This window comes from Mus musculus, chromosome 11 (genome assembly GCF_000001635.26).
Source record: "Mus musculus strain C57BL/6J chromosome 11, GRCm38.p6 C57BL/6J".
In the NCBI taxonomy this organism is placed as follows: Eukaryota; Metazoa; Chordata; class Mammalia; order Rodentia; family Muridae; genus Mus; species Mus musculus.
The window spans coordinates 35,287,973-35,313,555 of record NC_000077.6 but is presented as its reverse complement, the minus strand read 5'-3'; the positions used below and the strand labels follow the sequence as shown (position 1 = coordinate 35,313,555).

Genomic DNA, 25,583 nt, shown 5'->3' with positions numbered 1-25,583 from the left:
TGCTTCGCTTGGTACAAACCTTCCCCCCGCACCCCGTCCCCGAGTCACAACTTGGAGGATCAAGGATGTTTTCCACCCTGCTTCGTGGCAGCTGAAAATCCGGGGGCTGCCAAGGCCAGAGAGCTTACAAAGTATAAGCGGGACCCTGTGGGGCCCAAGCCAGAGCCATTCAAAACGCTCCTAAATTTATTTTTTTCTTAAAAGAAAAATATACTTGACAGGTGTTTCCCCCTCATTTGAGAGACCCCTTCAGAGGAGTGAGCCCAGCAAAAGGAAAGTGGCATCCAGCGGGCAGCGCCAGGGCCGGGGTTGGCTTTGTTTGCTTTGGAGAGTTCCCTCCCCATCCATGGATCCATGCACGCTTTGAGTCATTATTCAGCCACAGATTCATGTAGGAAGAACGTCCATAGAGCCAAATGGCTAAGTGTCTATCTGGGTAGAAAGCACCTCATCTTTTTAAACAGGGGTACCCTCTGCCCAAACCTCAAATGCATGTGGACGGCCGCCCACATCGTACACAAAATCAGATGTGAATCTTCTCCTAATAGATGCACGAAGTCTTTTTCTCCTGGCAGAGGCAGGATTTGATTTCTGAGACCAGACTTAGTGGAGATGTCTTCACGGCATCGAACCAGAAGGTGAATAAATACTGATGTGCACAGGCGATTCCCTTTCAGCACCGGGTTCTCTATCCCGTTCCCCACACCGTGTGACCCTGGCTACATATTTTCAACTCTGACAGTCTGCACTGCATACAGTTTACTAGATGTGACATAGCACAACACAGAGGGACAGAAGCCCAAGCAGCGGAGCTGAGGATGCTGACAGGCCCACCTCAGATGTGCCCCACGGACGGCTTCTGGCAAATGTGTTATCTGATCGCTCGCCCTCCTTATTGGGCATAGTCACAATAACGGGACAATTGTTCAGGCAGAAACGGGGACCCGTTCACATTTTTTTCCAGCTTGTTTAGACTTTTTTTGTCTCCCAAAGGGGCATTTCTTGGGGAGCCAGAGGAATTCTGCTGATTGTATCTCTGGTGGGCCACATTCCAGGGGGTAGGAAGGTCACACACCTGGGCAGACGGGATGTAGAACAGTGTGCTCCAAGGTCAGATGGCAGATACCTGTCCTGCAGCAGCACGGAGTCTCAGGCTGCTCTTAGAAGCCTGCAACCCGTTTCATAAGCCCAGCACTGTTGCTCGGCTTTCAGAAAAGGGCCTGGAGGGCTTGGAAAGCCCCTTCCCCACCCACCTCCTCTGGTCCTCTGCCTTCCTATATTCATCTGCTCACCTGTACCTTATTTCTGGAGGAACAACCATCAAAGGAAATTATACCCTCGATGTGGACACACCTCTCAAATCCCTGCTTATATTTGCAGAAAAGAGGTCCTTCACAGGCACAGACACCCCAACCTCAAAACAAGACCTTGCAAAACCAAGCTACCGGCAAAATACTTAAGGTACTTCTGGGGCCTGTTCTGAGATCTGTGTTTGCACGACCTGTTCCGTTCATCAGCCGTGCAGTCGTTCTTCTTTGCTTTGTTCAGCCAGCGCTTGCTTCCTCTCTTTCCCCTCTGACCAATGGCTTTTCAACCTGCCTAATGCTACAGCCCTTTAATACAGTTCAACCTGCCTAATGCTACAGCCCTTTAGTACAGTTCAACCTGCCTAATGCTACAGCCCTTTAATACAGTTCAACCCGCCTAATGCTACAGCCCTTTAATACAGTTCAACCTGCCTAATGCTACAGCCCTTTAGTACAGTTCAACCCGCCTAATGCTACAGCCCTTTAATACAGTTCAACCCGCCTAATGCTACAGCCCTTTAATACAGTTCAACCTGCCTAATGCTACAGCCCTTTAATACAGTTCAACCTGCCTAATGCTACAGCCCTTTAATACAGTTCAACCTGCCTAATGCTACAGCCCTTTAATACAGTTCAACCTGCCTAATGCTACAGCCCTTTAATACAGTTCAACCCGCCTAATGCTACAGCCCTTTAATACAGTTCAACCCGCCTAATGCTACAGCCCTTTAACACAGTTCAACCTGCCTAATGCTACAGCCCTTTAATACAGTTCAACCTGCCTAATGCTACAGCCCTTTAATACAGTTCAACCTGCCTAATGCTACAGCCCTTTAATACAGTTCAACCTGCCTAATGCTACAGCCCTTTAGTACAGTTCAACCTGCCTAATGCTACAGCCCTTTAGTACAGTTCCTCATGTTGTGGTGACCCCCAACCATAAAGTTATTTTCATTGTTTCTTCATAACTGCCATCTTGTTATTGTTATGAATCACAATGCAAATATCTGATATGCAGAATATCTATGAAAGAATCATTTGACCCCCAAAGGGGTCTCAACCCACACATGGAGAACCACTTCTCTAACTTCCTCTACACTCATTGATCGGACAGAACCTGCAGATGCATACAGAGTAGCTAATGTTTGAGCGCCCACTCTGTGCTCTCTGATGCGCTCAATGCTCTCTGGCTTTCAGTGGCTTTTCATCCGCAGCATAACCTTTGAACTGGAAATGATTCGTGGCCACGTTTGACAGGTGGGACAACTGAGCGTCTCCATGGTCATACAACTCTTTATGGGGAAGCTGGGTTGAAACCCAGGCAGTCTGACTTCATACCCTATGCCTAACCACAGCAGAGGTCAACCAGAGAATGCTGGATTCCAAAATGGAATAAATAAACTAAAATAGTGTGTACACAGTGTGCTGAGCAAGGTCTATAGGTAACAGAGAGGGCAGTGACTATGAAGTGGCCCTGCCAAAGGACAAGGAAGGGAAGAGGTGCCATAAGGCAGAGATGACATGGAAAGTGAGTCACCAAGGGGAGGAGGACATCTGGCAAACGGTAAAAGGAAGGGTTGGGTCTACCTGCTCAGCCTGAGAAGAAGCCACGTCCCTGATGAGCGAATGTCAGAAATTATTAACCTTTACCTTGTCACCTGCTCAGTTTCACCGCCACTAAAAGAGCTTCCCTTGACCACACTAACACTGACAACCTAGAAATCACAGAACAGGTTATGCTTGTCAGCACCAACAGAGCAGTAGCACCAATCTAGTCCAACACAAGGAGAACCAAGGAAGAAAACCAATTGTGTAGCCTCTAGGCCAGTGGTTTCTCAACCTGTGGGTTATGACCCCTTGGAGGTATCAAACTACCCTATCACAGGAGTCCCTAAGATCATCAGAAAACACTGATATTTACATGATGATTCAAAACAGCACAATTACAGTTATGAAGTAGCAACAAAAATAATTTAACGGTTGGTGGGGTTACCACAACATGAGGAAACTGTATTAAAGGGTTTCGGTATTAGGAAGGTTGAGAACTCGAGACCTACAAAGGCAGAGATGAAATCCTGGGGCCTGGATAGAGAAGGGAGCAGGCAGAAAGTGCTGGCTTGGCAATCAGCTTCAGTCCTGGCTCCATTAGATGAGAGACTGAAGAACTCAGGCTCATCCGACTAGATGCTGGTGTCTGAATCTGTCTCCCTTGAAGTCCCTGTGTTTAAGACTTATTCTCAACTTTAGTGTTTTAATGATCTCTGAAGACGGGGCCTTTGGGAGACAGTGAAGGTTGGATGAGCCAGCGAGGGTGCACCCACCATGAGGTTATTAGCTGCTTGATAAGGGCAAGAGAAAGCTGGACAATCAAACAGCTTGTTCTGTCCCACCCAGTGATACCCTAACTATGTTTTGATGGAGCAAGAAACCCTCCCCAGATGCCAGCTCCGTGCATTGGGTTTCCCTGGCCCTAAAGACAAGAACTAAGTAACTTCTGTTCTTTATAAACTAGCCAGCCTGTGGTATTTAGTAATAGAAACAGAAACACCCCAAGACATTAGGCGAGTCTTTCTTAGTATGTTAATCAGATGGGGAACGTAGTATACTTGGCTCTGGGTTCTTTTGGACACAAGGCAACCAGTGACAATAATAAGCTTTGCAAATAAAGCAGGCAAGGGAATCCTATCAAGAGAGGAGTCAAGGGTGTCAGCTCACGTTCTCACTAGGCAGAACAGAGAAACAGGAGGCCCAACAGAGGGAACGGTGTAAGGAGTCCCTTCCATGCAGCCATCCTGTCCGACCCTGAAGGTAGAAGGATGGGGAGAGCACACCAGACGCAGAAGCTGCAGCCTGCATCCCAACCATCTGCCCTAGCATCCATCCTCAAGCCAGTCACACTATCAGTCAGTCTATTTTCCATGGTCCTGTGACCTGTCCCAAGTTCCTTCATTGCTACTGAGAGTGTGAGGAGAGTCCGACTCAACATGATTTCCATACTTATGGATCATTAACAAGCTAACACAGTAAACTCCATTTGCCAGTAGGGACTGCTGGTGCTTCTCTAAATGCCCCTTTTGCTTGCAGGAGCTCATCCGGGCTAACTGGTCTTGAGTTGTTTTTTGGTTGTTTGTTTGGTTAGTTGGTCTTGTTTTTTGAGACAGGGTTTCTCTGCATAGCCTTGGCTGCCCTGGAATTCACTCTGTAGAACAGGCTGTGCTCCAACTCACAGAGATCTGCCTGCCTCTGCCTCCCGAGTGCTGGGATTAAAGGCGTGTGCCACCACCACCTGGTGAGTTATATTTGTTTTGACAAATGTCAACTTAATATTGATGACTTGGACTCACCCTGAATCCCACAGATGCTTAAATGCAGTGCTTTCCTTTAAGGAATAGAGGAAATGCTGTCACCGAGTAAGAAAAGAGCTGTGGACAGGGTGCCAAGGAGCAATAAGACCTATGGTGAACTCCACAGAAGGGAACTCAGAACAGCTTAACATGTCACACCAACATCACTACTGAGTCCCTGATGGTGTCATCTACAGGACAAAGCCAGGGCACAAGTGTGAGGCACAATGACTGTCACATTCTACTTCCTATACTCTGGAATTATGGCCTGGGGGAAAATCACTCTGAGGACATACAATCCAGTGTGGGTGGGGGAAAGCTGACTCTTCATGGTGAGTTTCAAAAGGAAGTATTCAGGAGATTCACTTCCTTAGGCTCAGTCCTTTCTTGCTCTAGGGAGTTCCTTCATGTTAGAGGGACTCTATGTCTTTAAGTCTGGGGCCTCTGTAGGCCATGACTACAGGCCAAGATGTGAGGGTCTGCACCATCTTCCAAAGCCAGGCTGCAACTGTTTATGGCCTGAGGTACAGAGATCTTCCAAAAACATTCCTCTCCCATCCAGGCTATGGGAGGCTAGCCACAAGCCTCTGGAACCGTGGCACTCAATGGCAAAGGCAGTGAGACTAGGGACAGAATGAGCCCTGGCTGGCCCTGTGCCTGACCCTGCCACGAGAGTGGACCTGCCACTTGCTGTGTTCTGTGCTGCAGTTTCCTCTAGACAGGTCTGTGAACCCTGGAGACATCCATTACTGGGGCTGGCCACAACTTGTCAGGGATCCTGTTACTCCGCAATCCAGTTCCAAAAACAATACCAGGCTTGATATATTAGCCCTGATTAAATTGGCCTGTAACATGCTTCTCACTTAATTCGCCTATTTTTCTTCTTGCCTCTCCAACTCTGGGCTCCAGCCCTGTTACGAAGAAACCCTTCTATTGGATCTGAACAAGGTGTACCCACGAAGCTGTGTCCACAGGGAGCCAGTATACATATATAACTACATGCCTTGTGTGAGCCTCTACATAAAGCTCTCAGGGAGGGAAAGCATCCCGAGGACCGACAGTAGGAAACAGGCGAACCCCGGAGAACCCCTCGGGAGAGGAAGCTCACACTCAGGCTCAATCATATTTTCCAATTTCCTCTTGTATATTTTCCCTGACATCTCAGCATAGGGTAACTCTGATGAGGGCTTCACCTGTCAAAATGCAAGGGCTTTAAACCCAACAGCCAACTTCACATAGGGGTCTTATTTAATCCTAAATCAAAGAGCCATTGAACGAGTGATGGACGTCCGATCCACAAATGGATTGCAGGATCGGCTTTCCCAGGAGCTGACTGGATTCATTCATCCCACTTTGGGCTGGGCTTCCATCGTTAACATCTTCCTCTGGTAGGGAGTTCCAGAGAGATTTTCTCTTAGTTTGGAGGGGTCTACTTGGCAGACCGGCCCTGCCTCCCCTGTCTGGTTTCTTGGTGACAACAAGATCCATCTGGAAGGCAGACAAGGTTGTCATAGCTCAGTCAAAAACCAGCAGCTCAAAGGAAACCCGAAAGTCCACAGGAAGAAACCTACAGAGATTCCCATGTTTAGAGGCAAAGCTGGCCTGCCCAGTGTTCTGGGCCCGCCCTTCTCATCATGCACCCTTCTTTATGGGGTACAACATTTTGAAAGAAACAAGCACAACATTTGACTGTCAAGAGAAGAATTAGTGTCTCGGAGAAGCACGGGGTATGATTGTATGTAATTGTTTTATGGGTGCTGGCACAGGTTCAGGGGAGAATGGGTTTTTAATACCAAATCTTTCCATTTCTCTTTGTTTTCCTGTGATTTGTGGGCTCTGTGAATGGCAGGTTTCTGGCAGATCTGCAATTCCGATTTCCCCTTTGTTTTCTCACGCTAGTGGAGTTCAGGGTTTCTTTTCTTTTCTTTTCCATGAGTCACAAATACTGTTTAATGGGAGTGGGAGATGGCTCCCCCCTCTCTCTCCCCCAGAGACGCATCGTTTGGTTAAACCGCACATAAATTTAACCTCTCTCTGACGAGCCATTAATGGTTCTAGTGCACATATATGTACATGCTCACACTGATTAAGAGGGCCGTCCTTTTCTCCTTTTAAACCATGGAACTAGTTGGGGTCCAACTCCCTGGCTGATTTCTATGAAAAGGATAGTTTCCAGCAATGACAAACAGAAGGGGCATGCCTAACTATGTGGAAAACACATTTTCCACCAAACATCACTGCTCTCAGCATTGAAGATGCCTTTCGGAGTACTATGACACGGTTACACTGTAAGAGGGTAAGAGGGGCCTCACAAAGCGCATGCAAGCTTGGTCTCCAGCGCAGTGATACAGGAATTGATAAAATACCTGAGAGTGGAGCGGGTAGAGTGACCTAAAGTCACTTACAGTATGCCCTTAATAGGGAATGCAAGACCTCGGTCCCTGGCTACTCATTTCATGATGTGTGACCTCTTCCCTGCCATTGTTATCCCCTATGACGTGACATGCCAGGGCCTCCTTGTCAGATCCTGTACACATACACACACACATACACACACACAGATTCCTAGACATGTGAGCTGAATAAACCTCTTCACTTTATAAAGTTGGTCTGCCTTGCCTATTTCATGATAATAGTTTTTTATTTATTTATAAAGACTCCTCCTGGTATCGTTAGTATATAAACCAGCAAGCGCCAGAGCAAAGAGAAGCAGGAAGACCAAGATTCAGAGATCGTGGTTGGCAGTTTCCTATTTGTGTTAGAATGTAGAAGCCACAGTATGGGGGACAGATGGCTGAGCACTTGGGTGCAGGGATGTCTACAAGACTATGAGAGACAGGGCTGAGGTCTGTGCTGCAGGCATGAAAGGGAAAGAGAGGCTGTTCTGTGGAGATTTCTTTCTGACAGCAGCTTCTTCATCACCTCCAGTGCAAGCTGGTCATTTAGAGGAAGCCAAGTGGACAGTCATTCTGGTATCAAAAGTATTGGCTCAACATATACAATCAATCCTCTAAACAAACAAAAATCACAAATCAGACAACACAAAACAATAACCAAAAGCCCAAACAAACCCGCCAATGTTGAATGCAGTCATCAAGTGACCCTGACTCTTTGCCATCTCTTCCTCGACCCCATTCCTAATGCTACTGTCTGCGCACCCCAAAGGCCCCCCACCTCCTCACAGTATGTGAAGGCATGCCATGTCCCAGACCTCACGGTAAACACTGAGGGTAAACACTGGCTTGCTTTCCAGGGCGAGTTGGAACAGCCGCACTGAAATGCCACCCACCCGTCCACGCGCTGAAGTTCCACGGAAGCCTTTCAGCTCCTGCTCTCTCCACAAAGAGCGCCGGGAAGATGGTTTCCTCTAGACTCTTCACATTTCCAAGGTCACCTGCATCTAGGGACAAGTCATAGGAGTGGCTAGGATGTTGCCAAAAGTGTCAGAGGAGGCAGCACCTGTCGGCCCCTAATCCAGGGCTGCTTGCCCTGTGCAGGAAACGTCCCTGCTGGGGTCCTTGCAGACACTCCAGCCAGGCCCTAATTAGTGCTGAGCAAGTGCTGCAGTCCCTGCCTCCTCTTGGCTGCCCATATGGCTGGACCCTGCCCCTCACCTCACGGCTGGCAGGAAAGATGAGAAGCCTGTCTGTCTCCTTTCTCTTCTTCACAGATCAACCATGCGGTACATTTCCCTCCCAGCCCAAGCCTGCACAGCCTGCCCTGTATATCCACCGGCTCAGCATTCACAGTGCCAACTAACCTTGAACTGAAAAACATTCAGAAAACAATTGCATCGCCACTCAAAGGCCCAGCCCTTTTCTTTTGGTCACGATTTCCCTAAACAATGGTAGTATACGGTGACTAGTTATGTAATGTTATATTTTACACATAACCTAGAGATGATTTAGGAGATATGAGAGGAATGACTTGTTAAAGGTAAATGGTGTGCCATTCTATAAAAGGCTGGAAAGTACATGGACTCTGATATCTACCGGAGGAGCACTGTCCTTACAGCCTGTCCCTCCCCGCCCCTGTAGTCTAAGGGACAATTGCACTCTGGAACCTAGAACCTAGGAATGTTGGAAGAGGACAGAACAGAAAATTCAGCTTCCCTCCCACGTTTTCCTGATCTAACTGTGCCTCTCGGCTTTACTGAAATTCTTAAGAGCTGTGGCTGGGCCCATCTGCCTGTTCCTTAGTGCTGTAACCCCGGTCTTTCATTCCAAGTAGATGGAGACATGGGCTTGACATTTCTGAAACCCTAGAGAGAACTATTCTTCTTCTAAGCTGTGGGCCTTGAGGATGGTGAAGGGACTGCTTGTATTTCTGTCTGGTGATAACCTCTCCCACAGGGTGGCAGCTCCAGGAAGGAGGCCACTGTAGGACTCCACAGAATGACAGACGCAGGCCCCCAGCCATGTCTTGGATCACAGGAGCCTGGGAATACAATGGGATTAGAGCCATCTTCTCTGTTTGAGTCTGGCTACAGAGGCAGGAAAAATAACCACCTGGCTCTCTTCTCTCCCGCCAATGAGATTTTAATTCCTCCCAACTCTCCTACTTCAGGCCTTGGCTCACATCGTGTCCTCTGCCTGGATTCCTGTGCCAACTGCCTCCCAGTGTGGTCTTAGCTGGCTTCCTTTTCCTCTTCCTCTCAGCTTATGTGTTTCTGCTTCTGAGAACCTTCCCTGTCCTCACTGGCCGGCTCAAAGGCAGCTCTGGGCTCTTCCACCACCACACCCCATTCTCTCTTCAGGTTTACCCCCACCACCACCACCACACTGCAGTTATGTTCTGTTACCGTAAAGTGGGGTACCCAGTAACCGTGCAGCGGACCTTTGTGGAATAAGCTCTCTAGGCAGATGGCAAGACAGTTGTACTCATAGATGAAAGGCTACGATGGAAGACAAGAGCTTTCAGGGTCAGGTAGCCTGCGTTCAAGTCTCAGCTATGACATCAGGATGTGGGAACCATAACATATGACAAAAAAAGCCTTGGTGGACTCATGCACAGACTAGGCACAGCATGCCCCAAGGGCCAACAGGAAACTACTCCTACTGGCATGGGGTCCAGAAGGGTTTTCCCAAGTCATTTTTTCAGGCTATGGAAGATGCCAGGTTGGGGGTGTGACAGATGGAAAAGAAGGGCAAAAGACGAGATGGATTAGTTTGTAATTAATTAATTGCAATAATTTACAATTATTGTAAGACTGAAAAATGGCATCTTCAACTATACATTTGAAACCCCAAGTTCTCTGAGATGCATAGAGTGCCCATCTATTTTTCATTCCTGTAACAAAATACGAGAGGCAGATTAACTTTATAAAAGAAAGGTTAGGGGAGGCAGGGCATGCCCAGACTTACAGTTCTAGAGACTGGAGTTCTAGAGGCCTCCTTTTGTAATTGTCTTCTTGTTGGTGGTCCTCCTGTAGTAAGTGCCTAAGTATCCCGTGACAGAGAGTGTAAGTGTCTATATCTACATGTCTGTCCTTATAACGCCACCATGACTCAATCACCAGGCTTCACACTGATGGCCTTTGTCTAAACCTAGAACTTCCTAAAGGCCTTATTCTAAACACCTCAGGCAGATCTGTGTGGCAACCTGAGTGGTTAGCACCCCCAGGCATTTGTTTTCCCCGTCTATGGTAGGTGGCCATCATACTTCTATGGAGTGGTGCGTGTTTGTGTGCCAGTGTGTGCATATGTTGCTGCAGGGCCAGTGAGGCTATAGTACGCAGCAACGCCTGCGGTTTACATGAGGTGCTCGCAACACCTGCTCTTAGTGGCTCTCAGAATTCACCCCTTTCCAGATCTTGATTTTGCAACTCTTTAGTCCAGAACTACGAGGCAATACATTTCTAGTGCTTGTTTTTGTTTTTTTAAATGCCACAGAGTTTATGGCCCTTTGTGAAAGCCAACAAAGACAAGAAAAACGGGTGACTGTGTGGTACTGAAAGCCTAGTTACCAGAGCAGCAGCAGGCTGGGTTTGGTTGAGGACCACAGATTTTGGAGCCTAGATGTAGGAAGCAAAAGTGCATGCTGGGAAGGGAGATGGTTTGAGATCCCTGGGGAAACAGCCACCTCTTTCTAGTTCTTAATGGCAGGTCTGAGTGGATGCTGAGACCGATACATTACCAGGATCTTCTGGTCCAGGAACTGGGAACTTTGCTAGAAGATTTCAGATGTCATTTTTAGTCCCAGCATTTGTTGTGACTAGTGGGAAATGGAGAGCCAGCAGTTTGTGTGTGTGTGTGTGTGTGTGTGTGTCTGTGCCCCAGGCTGAAGGCTTAGGGGCGGGGAGATACAGTGGGTCTGTGCATAGTGGCTCCCTTTGTCTAAACACACAGCAGAAAACAACACTTCCTCAGTGCGCGCCTCCTGATGCTGGTGATAATGGTGGTGACTGGGAGGGACTTTGAGCCTGAAGGTCACACAATTGTGGAAAGAGCTCAGGGTTGGAGTCTGAAATCCTGGGCCTTTTTGTCTGTCAGCCGCATGACCTTGCTCAAGCTATTTAGTGAAGTTCTCTGTTACCACAGAAAAGAGAACACCCAGTGTTCACATGTCCCGACCTTTGTTACATTTTTGTGTCTCTTTCCCTCAAATGGTTCTTTCACAGGGGTCACATATCAGATATCTTGTGTATCAGATATTGATATTATGATTTATATGCCATTTACAACATAAATTATAATTGTGAAGTAGCAACAAAATGATTTTATGGTTGGGGGGTCAGTACAATATGAGGAACTGTATTAAAGGGTCACAGCACTAGGAAGGTTGAGAACCACAGCTCTAGACCAACTGGATGACTGCAACCCCAGGTATATTGCTGTATTCTAATTTCCCCTAGTTTCCCAATCCATAAGTTGGGGGTGACAGTAGTCATACAGATATTTTCTCATCATCTAAATCCACCTTCATCCTCTGGCCTTTCCAGAGTCCTAAAGAGGTTGACTTATATAGACCACAATGCCAGCATCCTATGACCTCTGGCTTCCTGTGACCTCTGGCTTCCAGCTGTTCATAACCACTGGGAGTCACAGATAGAAAGTAAGAAACCAAGAGGGAATAAAGTAGGCACCATTCATGTCCTTTTCCCTGCTGAGCTGGGGTTGGACGTGTTGGGCTACTATATAGTAAACCCACTACACACACACACACACACACACACACACACACACACACACACACACACACAAACACACACTCTATACTAAAACGAGCTCTCTGATCAACTGGTGGTGGGTGGAACTCCCTGTGGTTTCTCCTCCATTAGTGCTCAACCATCATACATACATACCTACACCTATAACCCACTTGGATCTTTGTATATATTCCCTCTTTAAACATTATTTACAATGACTTACAATATAAAAATTGACCATTTGAACTATCCTTAAGCATTCAGCCCAATGGCATTAAGTACATCTACAATCCCACTATTATCCATCTCTAGGACATGTTTCATCTGACAAGATTGAAACCGTGTGACTTCTAAGCAATAATTCCTCATTTCCTGCCCCCTGCCCCCAACCTCTGTCAACTGCCATTCCATTCCACATTCTGGCCTTGTGAAGTTTTTCCTCTAGGTAGCTCACATAACTGGAATCATAAAGTACTTGTGCTTTGAATTTCCTTCCATCTTAAGGACGAAGAATAGTGTATTACATCTCTCTGCCTCATTTTGGCTATCCATTTATCCCTGAGTTGGCCTGCTGTACGCATGGTAATACAAATGCTGTTGGACTCTCTTTAACTCTCCTTCTGAGTATTCCATGTGATCCCTCCCATCCATAATACATGCCTGCTTCCTTGTGTCATGTTGAGTAATAACTGAGTTAACACAATCGCCATCGTCTGAGGCCTGGTGAGGACTCCACATGCCTCATCTACAGTGGTTAGGAAGACTTCATGGTGCTTTAGACTGAGGAGAGATGCTTCTCCATCCTCAAATGAAGTTTAGCCCCAGCTAAACTACCCTTCCTTGCCTTCTTAGGCTAGCACCAAGTAATGGCATTCTAGAGCATAAATGTAAAAGAGATAGGACTAGGGTATAGCCCTGCTAGACTCAGCCAGACAAACTGGCCCCACCCAAGTGTCTATGCTCTTCTTCAAGTGGGTGGACACTGTACAGTGAGATCCTAGCCACCTCATGTTAACAGCAGTAGCAGCTAGCTCAATAGCCTACAATGTGATCCAGAGGTTGGTGGTAGTGTTTCCATATTGTCTTACAGATGATGAAACCAGGAGAGTGACTAACTTGCCTAAGAAGTACCAGAGGGTAGACGTGGACCTAAACTTGAAGTCTGCCCTGAAAACTGACACTTGTAAACAGTATACTGTCCCTTATACGGATGGTCCTTGGCAATTAAATCTGTCCCTAAGTATCCCAGCCTCAACCTAAACTCAGTTTGCTGGAGTGTGTGCAGTTAATGGCTACACCACAGTGATGTCCTGGGTTGTCTCTCCATCGCTTCAGTGCATACCCCAGTGATACAGGCTAGGGAGAGGGACAAAAGCTAAAGGAGACAGATCAAATTAGATGCATGTTCCTTGGCCACCTCGATGCTGCTCTGGTGTCTTTCCAGAGCCAAGGTCTGCCCAAAGCACCTGAGGAGGAGACAGGGGCTGAGGCTTCTCCCTGGCTCCACAGCAGTAAAGCCAGGATTACCCACTGACATTACAGCTGGCGGCCTCCGGCGCCTGGCACCCTTTAAAAGAACGCCGTGGCAATTTTCCAGCTAAATTCTCCCAATTAGGCAGTTAGAGAAACATTATCCACCCCAGGATGAAGCTGATGAAATGGAGGGGGAGGCTGGAGGAGGAAAAGGCTAATAGTTCTGAATTGCAGCCTCCAGCCAAGAGAGCACATTGCATGTGTGTGAAAGGGTATGGGGGGCTCTGAGTTCAAGGAGAAGGTTCTGCAGGGCACGTGCATGGAGAACAAACAGGCCATCCAATTCACCTTGGCCATGTGAAAGGTCTCATTACAAAAACAAGATGAAGCATCCTCTGAAATTCTAGAACTTTCCCATCTCAGGTCTGCACTGAGTAGGGCAAAATGGTGAAGTCAGAACTGGAAAGAAGGGGGTCTTTCCCACCTCAACTAGTCGTAAAGGCTGGGGAAGCGAAGGGTGTGAGGAAAAGCAAGAATGTGCTGTGGGTTATAATCCTGACCCTTCACTCACAGCCATTCCCAGAGACTCCAGAGCCTGTACACTTTTCATTTACAGAGTCATTCTCCCCTATGTGTCGGCATTCCACATCCACCAACACATGTAATTCCCATAACCACCCAAGGAAGTGGGTCCTTCCTACTCTCTCAAGTTTTCACAGGAGAACAAAAAGCCAAAGAATGTACAAAAGCCAACAATGAAGAGACCAAGCCAAATACCCAGTCCTTAGAAGTGGCCTGGATCTCACACCCAGAATTCCAAGTCATCAAGACACATCTATTTAATGAAAAAGGTAACACCCTGAGCATGGGGCCAAGCTCCTAACCAAGGATGGCTGATCCTTAAAATGGCTTCTGCAGAATAAGACTCATCTCAGCCCACACTGCTGAGGAGAAATGGGCTGGGGATGGCAGAACCTACCTAGGGTGTGGTGGTATCCAATCCCTGCCTGAGCCAGTGCCACAGATCACCATGCAAGGCAGCTTCTTGGGACAAGGTCTATCTGAACATCATTACATGGCTCTCTGAGGGGCAGAGAAGATGCCTGTTTTCAGGGTTTTTATTTCATAGATCACGTGAACGGGTTATATACTATTGTGCTGGAAAATTAGAGAGAGACAGATGGAGATGGAGATGGAGAGAGAGAGAGAGAGAGAGAGATGGGGAGAGAGACAGGGAGAAAGAAAGAGGGGGAGGAAGAAAGGACAGAGGGATGGAGGGAGAGAAGGGAGGGGAGGAGGGGAGAGACAAACACACACTAATACACACACACACACACACACACAGAGAGAGAGAGAGAGAGAGAGAGAGAGAGAGAGAGAGAGCCCACATAAGAGTACTAGAGTACTGGAGTGTACCACCAGCCAGCTCATGTACACGCTTAGAACTGTCAAGGACTGAGTAAAAAGGACTTAATTGGCTCATCATCACAGAGCAAAGATGGGAGACAGCAAGTGTCTGAGGGTCCAAGAGCTCTTTGCTCTGCTTCTCACTGAAGGGTTGGACAGGAGCCAATAAGCAAGCATGAAAACCACAGTGTGTAGGGGCCTGGATGCCTCAAAACAAAGTAAGTAGGGAGCCAGTACATGGTTGAGGCCAAGATGCCAAGATATAGCTCCAGGGCAGCGGTTCTCAGCCTTCCTAACACTGAGAGTCTTTAATACAGTTCTTCATGTTGTGGTGACCCCCAACTGTAAAACTGTTTTCATTGCTACTTCATAACTGTAATTTTGCTACTATTATAAATTGTAACGTAAAAAAAAATCTGCATTTTCTGATGGTTTTAGGCGATTCCTGTTGAAAGGGTTGTTGGACTCCCCCCACCCCCACAAAGGGTCATGACCCACAGGCTGAGAACCACTGCTCTAGGCTGAACAATGTGGTCATGGTGATTAGGATGGATGAGAGGAAAGACTGGAACCCCAAACTCAATGTTGCTGGAGCTGATAGAACATTACAAAGGCCAAGCTGGCAGAACCTGGTAGCTGAGGAGAAAGCAGCATCAGTCACTGCCATTCTGAAGACGGTCCAAGTGCATGAATTCGCTAATTATTCTTGCTTCCTTCTGCCACCAGTATGTCTTCCCTTCAGCAGAAGTCAGAGGTCTGAGGGAGATCCAGGCCCTTTGAGGCTGTCTTCCAAGAAAAGGCCTCATCTGCTTAGAACCAGAGCTGGGAAAGTCCTGAGTCTGGCACTGCCTCCTGTCCTTGGGCACACACAGCAAACCCAGTCCAGTTTACAGAAGATCCTCTCAAACACCAGGGTCAGCCTCAAAGTCCAGAGGGACTTCCATATTTGCATAACCCTTGAGGAGAAACTTCACCTTGCTCCTCAATAGGTAGGATGGGGCTCATTGCTCAAGGACTGTGTTCATCCAGGGACACAGCAAATCAGAGGCTGCCTTGGTCTGCAGTTATAGTGTCTCTTAGGAGGGGCTGGGGCAGCCATACTTTCTAATTAATCATACAGGGAAGGTACCAACCACGCCGTGAGCGTCCGCCATCCTAGCACATCCATAAAAGCAAGAAAACAGGACTTTACAAACCACTAGGATACAGAACCTGACAATGGACTTACAGTCTATAAAAAGTGAGGCTCTGTGCCCAGCCTGGGGAAGCTGGGAGAGCCAAACGGGAAGTAAGTGAGCAGAGACCACGTGGAATAACTTCCTCCAGGCAGATCCACGGCACCGGACCTTCTGCAATAATTACTGTAGTCCTTCTCCCCAGTCTCTCCCCACCCCCAACCGTCCCTCTTGCCAGCAGGATTTCTTTTGCCTATAATTTTGAAAGCCAGTGGATATATTTCACTGGGAACTGGCTCAGGCCTGCCAGAAAAAGCAAATCCAGGACAGAAGTAGTGGAATTTGGACACAATGGCCATGCTAGCTACTTCCAGCCCCAAGTTCACCTCAAACCTGCTGAGGGGAGGAGACTTGGAGATTTCTAGGGACTGAGGAAAGGTGATAAACAGAATTATGTTTGTTTCAAGTTGCCACCAAACCTGCCGCCGGGGCCTTCTATTCCATGGGAATGCCTGATAAATTTTCTGCCTTGCCATCCAAAGATTGTGTTCTCCCAGGAAAAGAGCACCCTTGCGCCCCCATGCAAGATGGGCTCTGACTACTGCCTGAGAAGGCAGAAGATGGAACAGATTGAATGGAAACTGTGGGCTCTGTCCTGTGCCCTTGACATGCCACAGGGATTCCCATGCATGGGTTGGCACACGAAGGCCAAACTGACAGAACCTGATGGTTGCCGCTCTGCTGGGCCCAGTGACAAAGAAGCTCTTGGCTTCTCCACATGGAAATTCTTGACGTACAAATGTCCATCTTTCCCCTGGTGTGTGACAACAGCCTCTGTGTCCCCAGTATTGAGTAAGTGTATATAACGGAGGGGACAGGTTTGTGCTAGGTAGGAACATTTTACACTGATCCTCTTCTGGGGTTTGGCTCCCTTATCACAGTGGCTGGTGGTGCCCTTCAAAAAATTTTTTTAAAGATTTATTTATTTTCCTATTGGTGTGTATGACTGACTGTTTTGCCTGCCTGTATGTTTGTATACCACACATGCTTCCAGTGCCCATGGAAGTGAAGGTCAGAAGAGAGTATTGGGTCTGCTGGGTCTTGAGTTACAGATGTACTACCACACAGGTGCTGACAACCCAACCGCAGTCTTCTGCAAGAGCAACAAGTGCTCCTACCTCTGAGTCATCTCTCTAGCACCCTGAAGGTGTCCTTTTCATCCTGGGAGGGTTCCCTGACTTTGGATGGCTCAATTCTGACCGTTAATTCTTAGGCAGACCCAAGGCATGATCAGCTGTGACTCAGAGTAGGAGGCCAGGGAGGAGAGCTAAGCTGGGCTTAAGAGTAGTGGCAGGCATTTGGGTCAGCCTACACATCTGGGGAATTTGAGAACTTTGTGTCACTTGGGGTGAATGGAGCAGCTGATAAAAGGGTGGTTTGTCACCTGAACTTGCAAGAACCTGTCATCTGTACCTGTCACTAAGAGTGACTCACTTAGAGTAGGAACCACACTGGCCACCTTTAACCTACAATGGTATTTTTAGTTTCTCCCTTGGGTTATTCTAATTCTACTAAAACCTCAGAAGATAGGACAGAACCTCAAGGATTTAAAAAGCCACCAAAACACTATGTCTTCATCTTAAGATAATACTTATCTTAAAACTTTTAGCCCTCATTTTTTTTTTAAATTGAAAAACAAACAATAAGCCAGAGTCTCATATAGCCTGAACTTGGCCTAGAATTGTCTACACAGCCGAGGTTGATTTGGGAGTTTCTGATTCTCCTGCCTCCACCTCCCAAGTGCAGACAATACAGGCATGTGCCACCTCACCCAGTCTTACGTCTTGCTGTGGATCCAACCCAGGGCTTCATAACTCTGCCAACTGAGCTTCATTCTCATCCCCCCCAAATAATTGACTTTGGCAAATTAATTCGATACAGTCAACTACACTCACTCCCAAGCATTCAATTCATCCCCAAGTCTTACAAATGCTTGTCTGGTGTGTTGGCCCCCAAGCCTATATTCTAAACCATGATACACACAGACTGTCTCTGCAGCTTTGAAAAGCATCAAAGCTGAAATGTACAGAAGTCAAAGGCTCTGCTGACCCTGAGCCAAAGTCTTGAAATTCCACCCAAACAGAGTTCTTGGGCCCGGCCTTGAAGATGACCCCTGGAACCTATCCAATACTAAATTGCCCAAAGGAAACTTTCAGTGGCTTGGGCCCTTGTGGCTCTCCTAGGAAACAGCACTCAACTTAGATTGAGTTCTAAGCTTCATGGTGGTTTGATAAAGGGGCCTCTCTAGGCACTGAACCTATTATGTTGTTAATGACTAGAGACTGTTAGCATGCTGATTAATGCAGTCATTGCTCAGAACAATGATTAACCCAGCAGGAAGGACCAAACGCAATGAAATAATGCCTAATCACTCTGGAAGGAACTGCCAGGTGATGTTTATTTCATGAGAACTGGAGGGAAGGAAAGACACAAGCATTTTCCCTTGACACCATTGTTTCTGTCCAGCAGGTGGGCAGCTGCAGTGGGGAACTAGTCCATATCTGATTTCAGGTGTGCATTCCTCACATATGTGGAGTCAGGAGGAAAGGGACCAGGAACCCTGTCTGGGGCTGAGCCACCAGCCTAGCTGTGCTCTCTCACTCTGATCTCCCACCTTTCCTTCCAACTTAACATCTTTCTCCAGAGCAAGCACTCACCTGAGCTGTGAGGCAATTCATTTCCTTGTGCATCTGACTTGGATGGTTTTCCCGAAGCACTGCCAAGTAGAAATGGCTCTTAATTATGTCAACTCATGAAACCACACTAAAGACGACTGTATCACAACGCTCATTTGTCATATTATTTAACGAACAAGGGAGGGGGTGCTGACAGGAGGCCAATAAAAGCCCTTTCATCAGAAAGTACTCGGAGCTGAGCCGGGTTCCTCAGCTTTCAAAACCAGCCTGTTTAAATGCCTCTTCCATGTCCAGAAGGAACCAGTGCAGAAGCAAGGACGTTATCTACTTAAGGGACTGTAAAGACAGAGCTATCTTTCTGCCCGAGTAAAATTAGACTTAATTTGATCTTTCAAAAAGCACAGTTGGCCTCCATATAGTGAGGGGGCTCAGCTCAAAGTGGATAGCATTAATCTGGAGAAGAAAGAGAGACCTGATTTGCTTGGCTTCCTTCATCTTTCTCAGAGTAGCTCTGGGGACCCTGCTTTGTCGATTGCTATCAGTGTGACATGATTTCTACCCGGTGTCACTCAGCAGACCTTCACCTGTGGTCCAAGGAGAGAGCAGAGAGTGACTGTGAAGTTGCTCTGTGAAGATCCTAAGCCCTGAGGACTCTAGGTGGCACCTAGATCAGGAGAAGGCAAGGACACAGATTTTCTCTTGTTCAGTGTGGCCCTGCCCGTAGACTGACTCCAGCAATCCATTTCAGATTCTCAACTGCAGAATTCTAAGATACTATTTGTGTTACTCTGACCCAGTGGTGATGTGTTACATCTGCAGAAGAGCCTGATACAGCACTCGATCCAGGACTCCACCCTGTGCTCACAGCAGTTGTTTCTTCTCCGTACTCAGTATACCTAAAGGAGAGTCCTTCTGTTCTGTCTGATAGGGTTGGGATTACCTACCTGCCACACCCACATCCCAGCATCCCTCCCACAGGTCTCCTCTAGTCGAGCCTCAGCCTCTTATTTTGCCAAGATCAATGTTAAGATCCTTTGTTAGAAGCCCAGCCTCCACTTTTATAGGGTCTTCCAACGGAATCTCTTTTACTCTCCCTAACCACACATTATGCACTTAATAACTAGGAGGCCAAAGTTAGAGAGGTCCAAGGTTGCCCAGACTTAGACCGCTATGAGAGAGGTGCAGTCACGACGATGATAAGACTTGAGACTCCAAATCCAGCGCTTGTTATCATGCCTCTTCTTATGGGCCACCAGAGAGACTCCAGGAGGCTCTGGCCCAGAACACTCCTGGATCGCAGCACACAGAACCCCACGAGTTGGGTTTTAATTAGCTGAGTTTTGTAAGTTCTACCTTACTTGTGTGCTTGCCATGAAAGCCTTCTGGTGGCCACAGAAGCGATAAGGCTGAGGCACATGAAGAGCACAAGTCTGAGAAACATTCTTTTTTGGAGAACTCATCCAAGGAGCTAGCTCCTGTTGCCATCCCCATGGCCTGCCCTGCTTTCTTTCACCGCATCCTTTTGCTGGGATCCACGGTTAGGGCAGCTGGCCAAAGCTCTGACAGGTCGCCCTGCACCGATCTCCCTGCAGAGCACACCCCACATACCACAGTAAGCGGAGAGAGCATGGATAAGAATGTGACTCCATTTGTGCCCAGGCACTGTCTAATTCCTGCCAACAAATGCATTCCTTCCATGCCTGTCTATCAGCTGGGGACAGGGGCTCATATTTCCCAAGCAGAATTCTCTATCTTGCCTCAGGTAGAGATGAAACCAGCTGGTAAAAGGTGAGCTACACTCCTTGTAAGAGATCCACAACTGGTTTCTGGAGGTCACAGTCCATGAGGACTTCATTGGGGAGCTTGCTCTCCCAGCAGAGTTCCTGAGTTGCATTGAGATCCTCAGGGGTCAGGACTCGAGGGGTTCACAGAAAGAAACACACATTTCATCCAGGAAGAGCTCCCAGCATGTCAGTGGCCACTGTTGGGACACAAGGGTCCTCAAGGAACATCTTCCTATGTGAGACAAATTTTTACTCTGAGAATCATACACTTTGAGCGTTCTACCAAGGCTTTTGGGTAACGAGACTACTGAAAAATTTCCAAAGCAAAAGAAGATACACAACGTAGGCAGAGGGCAGTGTGTGGAAACTATGCCAAACTATGCCTCGCCGCCATTTGTAGCGTAATACTATAAAGGGAAAAATACTTTGTAATCCCCCTGAATCCCCTTCCTCTCATTCTACTCATGAACTAAAGCAGCATTGACAGAGGCAACCCTGATCCAGAGCCAAGTGACTTTAGCAGTGACATCATGCAAAGCACAATGTGGGCGGGTGACCTCTGCAGTGACGTCACGGCTGACACAGACAGTGCCTTTCACAGTGCTTCACATAGGCTTCACTTCCCAGACACAGACTCTGCTCCCTTGACACAACAATACTGGCTGGCCACTGGCGTCGTGGGGCACCAGTGGTCAGGCAGGAGATGTGTGAGCCTGCCAGACTGTCTGTGGGTCTTTCTATAATAGTGGTGCTGATGCAGACCAGGTGACTCATAGCCTCCGATGACAGGAGCCACCATAATTTGCAAGAGGCCTGGCTGCAGATAGGCACATCTCACACTTTCCCTTGGTGGCCCCGATTATTCTCTGAGATTTAAGCAAATGAGCCCATGACCCATTAGTCACTCTTGACTGTACCCCACTGGGACTCATCAGGTCTCCACGAGCCACACATCACAATAAAAGACCTACATTCACTTCAGGGATGCAAGCAATTTAGACACTTAGAGAATGTTCCCCAGATAACACACTGCAGCTTCCTTTGCAGCAAGTCAGTCTAATGCTGACCTCAGTAGCAGAGTGTTAAGAAGCAGGTAATTTGTTCCTCCTAGCCTGTTGGGAATCTGTTTTAAGACGATACCTCTCACACGCACTTATCATTATGAAAAGGAGAAGAAATAGCACTGGATATTGTGGGAGGCAGAAGACTGACCAGTAGGATGGAAGGATGGATTCCTAAAAACAAGGGCTAGACTTTCTAATGTGGGGGACAGCTGTGTTAGTCTGTTTTCTTTAATTGCTATAACAAAATACCCGAGGTTGGTGACTGTATAAAGAAAAGTGGTTTGAGTAGCTCATAGCTTTGGAGGCTAAGCAAGGGAGTCAATACCTTTAGTTCAGACTCTGGTGACAGTTTCCTTGAATGGTGTGGCAACATCATCAAAGAGGAAAGGTGTATGAGAAATCACATGGAAAGGCAGAAGCCAGAGAGAAACTCCTGGGAGTTTCCAGAAACACTGGAGTTCCCGAAGAAACTGAGACAATGCCTTCTGAGGGCATACCTGCAATGGTCTAAAACATCCACGAGGCCTCACCTCTCAAGTGACATCTTAGTGGGAACTAAGTTTCCAGTTCATGAACCATTACTGGGCCAATCACAGCCAAGTCCCTCCTGGGACCAACACAGCTAAGCCCCTGCTGGACAAATCACAGCCAAGCCCTGCTGGGCCAATCATAGCCAAGTCCCTGCTGAACTAATCACACACAGGTAAGTCCCCACTGGACCAATCACAGCCAAGCCCTGCTGGGCCAATCACAGCCAAGCCCTGCTGGACCAATCCCTACCAAAGCACAGCAACAACTTGCAGGAGCTGCCTTCAAATCAAGGCAGAAACCCTCAGATCGCATTTTTAATTCTCAGAAACCCCAGTGCCTGTCAGTTATTTGATGGGGGTAGTCACATCGATTCATCCACCTCCCCATGGAAGAATTTGCCCAGGCACAGGGGAAATTCTTTGGTTTTGTCTCCTGGGCTTCAAATGGCCCTGAACGCAGTGAGCAGTGGATATCTTTCTCATGAAATGGTTAACAACTTCCTTAGAAGAACAAGAAGTCAGCGAATGAAGCCACCAGGCCTCTGGTGAAGGCAGTTTGCAGGGGTGGGGTTTGGGTATCTGACGCCCTTCACTCCACGCTCAGGCTATTTCTTAAATCTAATTCTAGAAATGAGATCAGGGCTTTAAATGTGCTCAGTGCTGGGCAGGGGCTGATGCCAGACTTACATGAATGAGTGAATGAATGAATGAATGAATGAGTGGGTGAATTTGTTTTCTGTGGTCACATCTACGATCCTTTAAGCAAGAAAGCATTTAAATCTAACACTATTAGTTGGTGCCTTTAGACCTCTAAGAAAACTAGTTTTTTTCCTTGACCCCAAAGTATATGAAAAAACCCTAAAATTTTCTAATCTTTGACCCAATAATTCCTCTTTAAGAAACTGTTTTTATAGAAATAATCTAATGAATGTGGGTGAAAAACACTCTACTCCCAAAAGAATTCTCATAGCCTTGATATTTTACCTCATGTTCCTCAGAATAATTAAGTGAGCAAAGAGAACTTAAATGAAGCACTGTTGCGGAGTCATTGAAAATGAACCACTGTTGCAGAGTTAGTGAAAGGTTTTTTTTTTTTTGAAGAAACAGGAACCGTGCTCATGAGGGTTTTGAAGGAAACTGATGTTAGAGCACACGTCCTAACGTCATGGTGGTAGAGAAAAGACAGGGGAGCCACCAGCAGTGACCGTCTTCGGGAAGCCCGCCAGGGACATCCCCTGCCATGTGTTAGTCTCTGAAATTCCCCCAGTGAAGGATGAGTAAGGAAGAAGGAGATGAGGGACGGGTGAGGAAGCTAGTGGGCATTCAGTGAGTTCTAAGGATGAATTCCCCTTGGGAACTTGCACACTAACTCTTTAACCAACAACTTGGACACCGTTACAAAGTGTTGTCTGATCCCTCAGTATTGTCAGGCACCGTGCACAGTAGGGCTGGCAAATATAACAGTTAATCTGGCTGCAGACAGTGCCACAGGGTCTAGAGATGGCGGTTCATGCCCATCCTTTGAATGAAGAGAGAGTTCTGCTTGGGGTTATGAGAACTAAGGACATTTTACATTGCTGCTGTTGTTTTTATTTTTATTTTCCAAGATGGGGTTTCTTTGTGTAGCTTGGCTATCCTGAAACTCACTCTGTAGACCGGGCAAGGTCCTCACACATAGGGTGGAATTTTCCACTTCTGGAGGCCAGTTGGTGTTCAAGTATCTGTAGTTGGAGCACTGAGGATTCTGGGTCTGAAGATCAGCTTGTGTGGTCATCATCCCTAGGGAAGGGTGAAGTATCTGTGGACACTCCTGCTCCGTCCCCTCTGAGACCTGTCCAGGTGATAGGGGCAAAGCTTGACTGACTCCCTCAGCTTTCCTGGCCCTTTCTCCATATTGATTATCGGCTACTCTGTTATTTAGCTATTAAAGAACACACAAGGAAGGATAAATTAAAATTGCATAATTTAGGAAAATCTGTTACCAGATTGCTGGTTGTAAATTGCATGTTGGCAGCTCATTAGCACAGAGGCTGACAGAGTGGGGTCTCCCAGACCAAGTGGCAGAGGCAGAGGCAGAATCATCTGGGAATTTGCAAATGTCAACTCTCAGGCCACCTTAGGCCTGCTAAATGCTAAACTCTAAAGGGGGCCTGGCCATGGTATTCTAACATGCCTGCCAGAGTTGTAGCTGCAGCTCCTTTTCTATTTAGCCTTAACTCAGACCCTTTTTATCTCTGCCTTCATTTCTTCATTCCATTAACTCTGTTCCAGATGCAAATTCATTCCCAACTCTTGACGTTTACAGAGTCCACCAACTTTAAGACTTTTAATATATCCTTTTTTTTTTTTAATTCTACTTGGAGAAAGTACAACCAGAGGTCACCATCTGCACTGCTCACGATGCCTTCCTTGTTTGACTGAGGCTTAGCTAACCCCAAATCACCCATAACACCGTTCTCCTTAACTTTCTCTACTACGGAGGCTTGAAGCTACAACCATGCCCCGGGGCTGCTTGGCACATGCGCAGGAAGCAGTCTGGACAGAGCGCTCTGCGGTGCTTCCTAAATATAAACTGGAGTCTAGAGAAATCTCCTTCCGGGTGACATTTCTGTAAACAGGAAACTGAGAGTCAAGGGATCCGAACAAAGGGTCTGGAAGGCCGACTTGAATCTCACCACGTGCTCACCACGGAGTTCTGCTTCCTTCAGATCTTGACATTTTAAAGCTGAAGGTTTCAACTCCCACCTGACACGGAGGCTGGGCAGAATCCAGTCTTCTGGACCCCCAGGATGCTCAGCCACAGTAGGCCCCAAGGAATGCTGGGAGTTGATAACCAAGAGAAGGAAGCAGAAGTAGTGGCGATGACAACAGCATCAAAGGCAGCCAAGCCAGAGTCCTGAAGGCGCCTGAATGAGTTCTGAGAACATTTATAATTGGGAGGAGAGGCCAGGAAGAGAGGCAGAAGAAGGCTTGCCAAACCTGCATTTACACAAGAAACTTTATTACGGCCATTAAAACACAGGTCTGAGGCACAGCTCAGATATATTTAATGCACATTAAAATGAATACATGATGGTTAATGTTTTTTCAATGGCCCCTGTGCCATCAAAAACCATCTTTTGAGCAAACAGAGGTCTGCCTGGTTCTCATGCGGAATGCAGACTTCTGCAAATTTCTGGCCCAAGGGCTTGCAGCTTCCTTAGGTCGGGACCAGCCAAACCCAAAATGAAAAGATAGGAATCTAAGACTGCCTGGCCTGAGCGGGAACCAGGACTGCTTGGAGTGCACGCTCTGTACCAAGCCGAAGGTCTTCATGTGTCTTTTCTTTATTTCCCTGCGGTGCACCAAGTTTCTTGGCTAGCACCGAACCCAGGAGGGAATATGATGAACTCTGAGAAGGAGGAATGCCTCTGGCTTTAGCCCTGGGAAGGCTCCCCATGGCTAATCTCTGTACTTTTAAACCTGGAACAGGGTGGTGTGGGTGCTTCCAGGAGCAGCTGCTGTATCTCCCAGGGTCCTGCCTGGGACAAGTGTTTTTATTTTCGCCTAAGTTTTATTTCTCAATTCTGGTAGTTTTCATTCTGAAGCCATCCCCTTACTCTGCTTCCATGAGTCTTCCCTCCCTCCCTTCCTTCCTCCCTCCCTCCTTCCCTCCC

The 25,583-nt window shown here is 47.3% G+C and overlaps 1 protein-coding gene and 1 long non-coding RNA gene across 2 annotated transcripts in view; both read right to left on the bottom strand.

Moving 5' to 3' along the window:
• Positions 1-25,583, bottom strand: part of Slit3 (slit guidance ligand 3) — a 587,052-nt gene that overhangs the window by 394,952 nt on the left and 166,517 nt on the right. The window lies entirely within an intron of this gene.
• Positions 1-25,583, bottom strand: part of Gm46277 — a 44,293-nt gene extending 18,710 nt beyond the window's left edge. The window contains exon 1 of the long non-coding RNA XR_003949657.1: positions 1-25,583. This exon is cut by the window's left edge and continues 6,460 nt beyond it. This is a non-coding gene — a long non-coding RNA (predicted gene, 46277).